Here is a 10164-nt window from a genome sequence, read left to right as displayed (position 1 = left end):
CCCCTTGCTGCATCCTGGGAGACTGCCCCCCACAGGAGACCTGAGAGGCACCGAAGGTCCTCACCAGGACTCACTCAGAAATCACCTCGCCCAGGTGCTGGCCCCACCCCATGCGCCAACACTTGTGTGTTTTCTGGCACCCTAACTGCTCAGCTAATATCTGGACTGGAGGGCATAAAAATGGTGGCACTGGAGACACTGAAGGGGCCCCAAGGATCATCAACCACATATGTCCACCCTGACTGTGAGCCCAGCAGGGTGGCCAGCATCACCCCTGACAGATGTGGAAACAGAAGTCACCGGTTGCCCAATGTCACGCAGCGCGCATATGAGTTAGAGAGTTGACGACTCCCACCCTACAACCCCCAGCCCACTGCAGGGGGCCTGCCAGGACCTGTCCTCGGGCTGAGCAGTAGGGCTTCTTCAGAGGGACCTGTCAGAGCGGAGGAGGGGGAGGCGAAAGGAGGAAGCTGCCTCCCCGCCATACCCAACCCTGCCGAGGAAAAGCTCTTGAATCACCCAAAGCTGAATGAGAATCTTGTCCAAACGTCTCTTTTCCACATCGTGGAAACAGGTGCAGGTGGGGAAGGGGCTTGGCCAAGTTCACACAGGTGGGGAGTGCAAAGCTGGGGCCTGAACTGGGCTTCCTGAAGCCCTGCACCCCTTCCACCCCCCCATCCCCACCCCCGGGCTCAGCTCATCGGGAAAGAACACAGAAGTCATCCTGCTTTCCAAACAAAACAGCTGGCACCCAGCTTTCAATTTTTTTTTAAATTTTGTGTCTTTTTAAATGTTTTCTTCAGCCACCCAGGGCTGTAAACATGGAGCTGCGGAGACAGGCTGGGCCAAGCCAGAGCTGGCCTGAGTATGCAGCGGAAGGGTACAGAGCTGGGGAAAGTGGCAGACCTGACGGATTACCCAGTGTCCCCGAGCAGAGTTGGCTGCCTTGTCCCCATGTGGCTCCCTCCCAGGCCCTCCCAGGGAGGAGAGCCCCTGCTGCAAGGGGAATGGGCTGGGTCTCTGGGTTCCAGGAGGAATGGATCAGAAGTCCCCTGTGGGTTGAGACAAGCCAGCTACCTTGGGTTTGCCTCTTCCAGGAAGCCCTTCAAGTTTCCAAGAGGGTGTTTCACCTCCCAGGAGGGTGACAGACATCTGCTTTCTCTTCCTTCCTCTCTGGCCTTTTTAATTAATTAATTAATTACTTTTAATATGTTTTTTATTGATTACAGAGAAAGGGAGAGAGAGAGACAGAAACATCAATGAAGAGTCAATGATCTGCAGCCTCCTGCACACCCCTGCTGGGGATTGAGCCTGGAGTCTGGGCATGTGCCCTGCCCGGGATGGAACCAGAGACATTTTGGTGCACAGGACGATGCTCGACCACTGAGCCCCAGCTCTGTACCCTTCCGCTGCATACTCAGGGCTATTTTTATTATTATTTATGTTTTTATTGATTTTTAGAGCGAGGACGGGGGAGAGAGAAACATCGACACAAGAGACATGATCGGCTGCCTCCCACATGCGCCCCGGACAGGATCAAACCCACAACTCAAGGTATGTGGCCTGACCAGGAATCAAACCTGCAACCTCTTTGCTTATGGGACAGCACTCCAACCAACGGGGCCACCAGGCCAGGGCCAGTATGGCCCCTTTAAATACACCTTTTGCCCTCTGGAAGCCCCACCTACCCAGGGGCCTGCCCTACTCCTGATGGGAGTTTAGGGCTAAACGGGGACGCTGGTCCCTAGACGTCACTTAACCCTGGTGTTGTCACTCGGTGAGGTTGGCTGGCTGATTTGCATGTATTTAGGCATCCTGCAGACACTCGCCAGGCACCACCCAGTCCCTGTGCCTGGCGCGGATGAAGGCTGGCCGTGGCCTTGCCGACACTGGCAGTGCCCCGGGGGAATGGGGTGTGCACAGGTCCCGTGGCAGCAGGCTGGTGGCGGAGGTGTCTCCTCTCCTGCCCTCCAAGACGAGAGCACATTTTTTGTGCACTTTTACTCTCCCCTGTTCCACAAGCTCCTGAACTCCTTTGTTGATAATATATGAGATTTTAGTTCCAGATTTAATGTTGAGATTTACTTGGAATGTTTCATTAGTCCTTTGCTCACCACTGTTTCTTGTATTCTGTTTCTTGAATTAAATTTTCTTCTTCTGGAGCGCATCAGTTAATATTTTCAAAATGAAACATTTTTCATGCTAAACATTTGGAGACGTCGCGCGTCCTCCGGATGCTGGACCCGCGCAGGCTGGGCGTGGGCTCCTGCGCTGGGGCTGCCTCTTTCGCACGCAGCCTGCGGTCTGGTTCTCGTCTGTGACATTTGGAGCCTTTATCCCTGGCGTTCTGCCCTCAGTGGATGTCTTTTCAGCCGTCCTGCCTGGCACTGGCCGTCTCCCTCACTCAGAGCCCTGGACGTTTCCGTCTCAGTTCTGGGAACCCGCCCTGCGTGCTGCCCTTTTGGGTCAGTGAGCGTTTAAAACGCCCTCGGCATCTTCTTTGTCCTTTCGTCCTTTTGTGCTGCATCTGATGGGCCACCAGCCTCGTCCGGCACCTCCTTTGTCTGCTCTTCAGCCACGTCCGTTTCTGCTCTTCAGCCCGTTCAGTGCTTTCCCCCAATGACCAGGTTTTAATTTTCCAAATTCTCTAGTCACTCTTTCTGAGGATACAGTATTCTAGCACATTTGTTCTAAATTCTTTCCTGACCACATTAACTCCTTTCCTCGGCTGTCAGTTCTCTTGTTTAGGAGTTAGGTGCCCATTGTTCATGGGGCTCATCTTGGTATCTGAGGTTCATTTAGCTGCAAATATCAAATCTGTTTCCCACAACCTGCCCCACTCGTTACGAGGGAGTCAATAAGCCCAAATGTTCTGTGCTGGGGCTCTCCGTTCTCCCCGAGGGTCACCAGCCTTCTAGGACACTGTCTCACCCTAGCACCCACACTTACCCCTCCCCAGCCCCCCAAAATGCAGGTGCCTGCATTCTCTGCTTGGTCCAGGGGTGTGTGTGTTCGCGCATGCACATGCACATACGCTTCAGAAAAGGGTTCAACTTGCCCAGTGACTCCTACTGAAGTTCCCTAAACAATTATTCTTCCAGGGACTCAGGGCACTCTCTTCAGTCCCCAGACCCACCCCTCCAGGGTCTCTGCTCCCTGTCACATTTTGCAAGAGTCACCCCCTCCCATAGCTCTCCATCCATCAGTCCCAGCTGCCTTCCACCTTTAAGGCATTAGGCACTGTCCTTGTCAATGTGGTTGGGACTGGGGACGATGGTGAGGCTTCAGTGAAAGTCAGCCTCCTCCCCGACCCGATTTTGGGGTGCCTCTAGGCTTCTTTGCTTCTGCAGCCTTAGGCAGCTTTGAATGACAAAAGGGTGCTAGAGTCAAACAGAACCTGGGCTCCACACTCAGCTTCAACTTTCACAAAATTAAAATGAGCTTATCTTTACCTCGCCTCATGGTAATGCAGGAAGACTGGTGACGTGATCGTGTCTGGCGCGTGTTCCATAAACATGGGATCCTTGCCCCCTTTTCCCCTTCTCTCTCCATTCACTGAGCCGGAAACGCCTGTCCTGGAGTCTGCGTGGGGACGTGGTGGCTCTGGCGGCCAGTGCTTGGGGAGGGGGAGAGGGAGGGTCCTGGCGCAGGGGAAATCTGGGCAGCAGGGTGAGCTATGTGGAGTGGAAAGGAGGAGTTGTGGCTGAGGGTGAGGTGCGGGGAGAACAGGGTTTGAGTGTAAGGAATGCTGGAGCAGGTGACAGTATGCCTCGCTTAGGGTCGGAGGTCAGGGGCGGAAACGCCACCAGGCCAGGAGATAATAGGAATGTGAGCACTGCCTGGGTCACAGAGGGGTGGGGCCAGTGTTCCAGCAGCTGGGACAGGACATTGATTCAAAGCTCTGCTGAGTACTGCTGAGCCCAACAGCCACCAGCTGTCCGCAGCAAACTCCTGTGCTTGCAGTGGGAGGGTTATAAAAGTTCCCTGAACAAGCTCTGTCAGCCAGTAGAGTAGGTCCCAGGGCTGCAGTTTGCCCCTCTGGTTTGCACGGGGTGCCTTGTGGAGGGAGACAGGAAGCATGACTGGGCCCCCCAACAATGAGGTCTCCAGGGGTACAGGGACCACGAGGCCTTCAGTCCTGCATTCTCCCCTACCCAGGTCCAGCCGGACCGCGCCTGCAGGTCTGCCCCTGGAGGCCCCGCCCGTTGTGCTCTTCCAGGTGGGAGTTAAGGCTGATGTGACTCATCCATTAACCCAAACATCATTAACTCTGGTGCCCTCTGCACACAGCCCAGGCCCTGCCCACAGAAGTTTCCAGAACGCACAGGGGGTCACAGAGATGCTGGTGTTGGGAACACCAGCATGGGACCAGAACAGGGCGGGTCTGGTCCAGGAGCCCCAGGGCGGCGGCGATCAGCCAGAACTGGCCACCTGGCGCCATCCTGTGGCCATACTTGTGGACTGCAGCCCCCACAGGGCAGCCGGCATCACCTGAGGCCGTCTTTTCACAAAAGACGACTGCTGTGGCCAGGGCGGGAGCTGCAGAATGGGGGAAACTGCCTGTGTCGCAGGCTGCATCCCTGCAGCCCACTTCTCTCCCTGCTTCTAAATTGTAAAAGCATGGTTATTTCTGGCTTCCTTTTGGCTCCAGCCTGTGGATCCTAGCCAGTTTTGCTGAATCTAATCAAGGATTAAAAAAAAAATTCATCCAAATTGCTAAAAGACCGAGATGTTTGTGGGACAGGTGACTTGGTTTCTAATTCCTATGCATTTCTGTCCTTCGGAGTTATTAAATAACAGCCCCAGCCTAGTCGTTTGAGGACTGCAGCTTCGTAACTCAGGTGGGCCTCTCCCTCTGCGAGGCCCAGCTCCCTCGCCTGGGCAGCTCTGGATAAAACCCACAAGTGCAGCTGCAGACACAAACCCACCCTTACTGCAGCAATGGTGCTTGGGGGGACAGCAGCCTGCTCCCCACCAGGAAGTCAGAGGCCGGGGCTGGTACAGAAAGCCTTCCAGAAATGGAAGCAAATGGCATGTGCCAAGACAAGACACGTTCAGAAACTGCAAGTTCAGGGAGGGGAGGCGGGGGCAGCTGTGGAGCATCTGCCTCCGGTGCCGAGCAGCCTTCCTTTTATCTTCCAGGTGACAGGAAACGGTGGTGGTTGGGGCACAGGCCAAGGCCAGCCTGGGACCTGCACCAACTCCCAGTGCAGAAGCAGGATGACTTTTGTCTTTAGGCCGCCTTAAGGTCTTGAGGGTGGTGGGTGTTTAAGGTTTGTGCTGGAGACAAGGTCTTCTGCTGACCAGGCGGGCTGGACACTGGTCCTCAGCCTGGCTGACACCCACTCCCAGGGCCCAACCTGCCACAGCAGTCTGGGAGGAGGGGCAGGAAAAGCTGGTCCAGGAGGGCCAGAGAGTCTGGTCTTCCCTTTTTTCCTGCCCTTGCCTGTGCACTCGCTCATCACACACACACACTGGTCGCAGTGCGTTTCAAGTGAGCTGTGCTGCCACTTGGTGTCCAAACCTGGACAGGCGCCCTGGTTCCATCAGAGCCCGCCCCTCCAGCCCCATGTGGTGATCACTGAGCCTACCACCTTGTTTCACAGAGCAAGTCAGTTTCCTTCCTGCAGCAGCAAGGTTCTGGAATAAATAAATGTCCCTGTTTCCTGCAACCCTTTCTCATGGAAGCTGGCCAACTCTGGACATGGGCTCAGAGAGAAGTGGCTTTGCTGAGGTCAAGGAGCAAGGGGGTGGCAAAGAGGCCCCTCTCCAGGCTCCCTGCTCAGAGTCCGTCTCACTGTCCAGCTGCCTTCTGGATCTTCCCTGCTGGCTCTGAGAGCTGAGTTCCAATCCCAGCTCTGCTCGCTGGGTGGCCTGGGGCTTGTCCATGAGTCTCTGTGAGCCCTGGCTTTCTGGGCAGGTTGTAGGAAGGAAGAAATTTATATGTTAAAACTCAGATGTGCAGATATGAGTTTGTTATTAACTACAACTGGTCACTCATAACTTATCACTACAGTATTTTTTTAAATTGCCAATTAGAACTAACTCAGTCTCACCCTAGCTGGTTTGGCTCGGTGGTTAGAGCTTCAGCCCATGGATTGAAGGGCTGCAGACGATCCCCGGCCCTGGTCGGGAGCCTGGGGGAGGCAACCAATCACTGTGTCTTTCACATCAATGTTTCTCTCTCTCTCCTCCCTCCCACACTCTCTAAAAAAAATCAATGGAGAAAATATCCTTGGGTGAGGGTTAGCAAAAAAAAAACAACCTAAAACAAAAAACACACAAAAAACACAAAACCTAACTCAGTATCTTTCCACCTGAAATGGTCCTCTCTGGTCTGTAACTCAGACTCTTCCCAGAAGCACTTCGTTCAAATCCCTCATTCCTGGGGGAGCTGATATCCCCTCATTCTTTGGAGGGCCTCTCATTTTGTCCCTGCCAGGGGGCATGTGGGCCCAGGAGCTGCCTTCTGCTTGTGTGCTGGTCGAAAGGCCCAGGCTTGGGCGGGGGCCCTGCCTCCCTGCTTTCACGGGGCCCCGCAGCAGAGGTAACAGTCTACTCCGGGCCCAGGCAGTGCCCTGCGCCCTCAGCCCCGCTCACTTTGCCTCCACTGCTCCTGGCCAGTGTCCTTGTCCATCTCCACAAGCTGCAGGGACTCTGAATCCCTTCCTTTGGGTGCCAAGCGGGGAGGGGTCTTGGGACATGCCCCATCCTCTGCTCATGGCCCCTGCTGTGTGGGATGGCCTCAGCCAGCTGGGGTTTCTGCTGTAATTTCTATCCCTTCTCACACCCTGCTGCACGCACTTTGGTGAGGGGCGGATGGTGGGGGGTGAGGCACCTCCCTCGGACCTGGCTCATTCCCACTCCAGCTGAGGCTTCTTGTCCCAACACCAGAAGGCCACAAAGCCCCTTCTCTCCAGGGAGGACTTCCCCAGGCCACTCCGCCCTCCTTCCTCAGCCCACAGGCTTTCTGCTCTAGACAATACCTGTGCTCATGGCTTTGCAAGGCTTTGGCAGGAGTGCAGGGAAGGACACTGGCAACAGGGGGCAACAGGGTGTTTACAAACCATCGTTGTCTCCATCACATTTGTCCTTCCCTCACCTGACCCACAGGGAATCAGCGAGCTCCCCTCCTTCCCCTCCCCCTACCTTGGGCTTGTCACTGAGGGCCACGCCAGCCAGACCTGTGGCCTCTAGGAATCACCCAAGTCTGGTCTGACCCTTTCCCACCTGTCTCCCAGTTTTTGCTGCAGGCTGGGTCCCAATACCCACCTTCAGATGGACACCCAGCCCACATGAGACTGCTTCACCCACAGATGCGACCCTCAGAGAATCCCGGATCAGAGGTCAGGGTTGTGTAGAGGCCGCAGGCATAAGCCCCAGAGTGTGGCTGGCTGCCTGAAACCCTGGCACCAGGGCCTGGCTGCCGGTGTCAGGGCCCCTGACCCTGCCAAGCCCACAGCCCCATCAGTCAGGAGGCCACGTGAAGTGCTTATCAGAGTCCAGAACACAGGAGGTGGTAAGAAAATGGTGGTTGTGATATTGGAATGAGTCCCAAGTGGGATACTGTGACCCAGAAAAGTGAAGAAATTATACTAAGCCTTTGTGCCTAAAACGCCAGCTACCCTGGAGACCATCTCCCCTTCCAGGGATTCGGTCCTGCAACCCCAATAGTTCCAGTATTTCCACAGGGAGTGCTCCACTTTGGACAAGAGTGGAGGCATCGGAGGCCAGCTGGCAAAGAGGTAGGAGCATGGCCCGTCCCAAGCGGGACAGTGACCTCCTTTTCTGCATTAGAGGGTCCTGAAGCAAACGTTTGCTCTTCAAGCTTTGAAGAAACTCACCTTCATTACAATGGGTGTCCTGTGTGACAAAAAGAAAATCATAACATTTGTGGCCTCAGCTACGTCATCGGCGACTTGGTGGGCCCTCCCTGCCCTGCACAGTGGGGAGCCCACGGCAGAGGGCTCTGCGGGCCTGTCTCCAACCTTCCTGCCTTGCCCTGGGGGCCAGTCCTGCTGCCGGCTTCCCTGCTGGCCCTCGGCAGCCCCCCTGCCCGGGCCTCCGCGTGGCCTTCCCTTGGCCATCCACCCAGGTCTCAGTCGGTGCCACCTGCTGGGAGAGCTCTCCGAGGACATGGGCTGCCCGGGGCCCTACTCCACCTGCTGCCACTGTCCCTGGACTTGGGTGCTCATCACAGTCACAGTGAGTTGTTCACGACTGCGGTCTGGGGGCCGTGTTCGGAAACATCGTTGCCCCTGCAATTGTTTTTTCTCTGTTAAACTCCAGGCAGCCGAAGAGGCTGCTTCCTCAGGCTGAGCTGCTAGCCCGGCGGACCAATGTGGCAATTCATAGTGTGAGTTTCCAGCCTGGCCTTTCAAACCCACGGCAGCCGTCCTTGGGAAAAAGAGTTTCTGAGGGGCCAGTGTCTGGGGGGTCTGAGGCGGAGCCCGGCCATCGCCCCCAGGAGCGGACCGAGTTGGGGCTGGGCAGCCAGAGTTGGCGGGTGTGAGGCGGCCTGACCCCGAGGGGCTCTGTGCCCTGGCCTCCTGCCCCACCCCTGCTCTTTCCCAAGGCCCTAGGGCCCCGCATTTCAGCGCGGGGAGGAAATGGCCGCAGGGTTGAGTAGGCAGAGGGTCTCACCGCCCCCTTTGGAGGTCCTCCACCAGAGGTGAGGCCTCAGAACTGCCCTTGGGAGAACCAGCTCTCCCACCCTTTGCCAGCACCCACTGGTCTGGAGGACAGTGGGAGACCAGATGTCCTCAGCACTGACATCCCAGCTTGAGACACCCCATCTGGGAGGAGGAAAAGACTGAGACCGACCAGGGGGATGACAGCGTCATCGGCAGAACAAGGCCCAGGATTTAAACGAGCTAAATTGTTTTTCTGCTCCCCTAGGTTATGGTCGGCAAGGTCAGTGATGTTTTGAGGGTCGGGCCCCTGCATATGGCAGGTCCTGGCAGCTCGGCTCCCCACCGGGAAGGCCAAGTCCAGGGAAGTGCTGCTCACATTAGGCCAGAGTCCACAATGCTCTGGACAGTCCAGAGCTGGGGGAGGGTCCCGGTAAGTCCAGACCTGTCAACCCTAAGCAGGGCGGCCCTTTGAAAAGAGGGCACAGGAGACCAGATGGGCAGAACTGCTGCCGATGGAGGGGAAGAGGGCAGAGCGGACAAGCTGGGAAGGAAGGGCTGTACTGCCCTGCTCACGGGACTCATCTCCTGGCCCTTAGCAGAGCAGCCAAGGAGCCAGCACTCCCAGCTCTAGCTTCCTTCCGGACCTCAGGCCAGGATGGCCAGGGCTCTGGACACTGTGCTGCTTGGTTCAGGTGGCCTCTGGGTCACATGGGGCAATTCCAAATACACTCCACATCAGGACCAACCTGCAAAGCCCCATGTCTGGGATAAAGCCAGCCAAGGAGGGGGGAACTTCTTTTGGCCAAGCCAAGGTTGCTTCCTTCCTAATTTGGGGTGACCAAACCCTGGTTCCTGAGGCCCTGAGAGCCAGAAAGGAAATATGTTATGCATCCCTGAGCCCCGGGCACCTGTCCTTCATCTTTTCTCTTACCTGACCTACCTGCGGGCAGCTCAAGAGGGCCTGCCACAGAGGGCTGAAAGGCCTGCCAGGACGCCAGAGATGGAACAAATTAGGGGTCCCCTGCAAGGGAAATGATGAAGAGGGTAGCAGGGGAGCAGGAAGTGGAAGAGTGAGGCCCTGAAACCTCTCAAGAAAGTGTGGGGAGGTTTTTCAAGCCGCCGCTTTCCAGTAGGTGAACAGGGACAGCACTGTGCTGGCCGGTGTGGCGCAGTGGCTGAGCATCTTCCCAGGCACCAAAAGGGTGCTGGTGTGATTCCTGCTCAGGGCCGTGCCCGAGTTTCAGGCTCGATCCTCCGTGGGGGGCGTGAGGGAGGCGGCGGATGGATGTTTCACTCATGTCAATGTTTCTCTCTCTCTTCCTCTGTCTCTGAAGGAAAAAAGGAAGGAAAAAAAAGGAACAAAAACTGAGGCTCTAACATCAACCTGCTCCCTCCACTCATGGCTCTTGGGGCCCTACAGGAACTTAGCCATGGAGCAGAGCAGAGGGTGAGGGACCCCGCTCTGAACTGTGGGGCCAGGAGGGGCTGGAGAACCTGGAGGCAGGTCTGGGAAGGAGGCACTTGAAACCTG

Source organism: Miniopterus natalensis, chromosome 17, assembly GCF_054644295.1.
Source record: "Miniopterus natalensis isolate mMinNat1 chromosome 17, mMinNat1.hap1, whole genome shotgun sequence".
NCBI classification, from domain to species: domain Eukaryota; kingdom Metazoa; phylum Chordata; class Mammalia; order Chiroptera; family Miniopteridae; genus Miniopterus; species Miniopterus natalensis.
Note: the sequence above shows the minus strand (reverse complement) of the source record.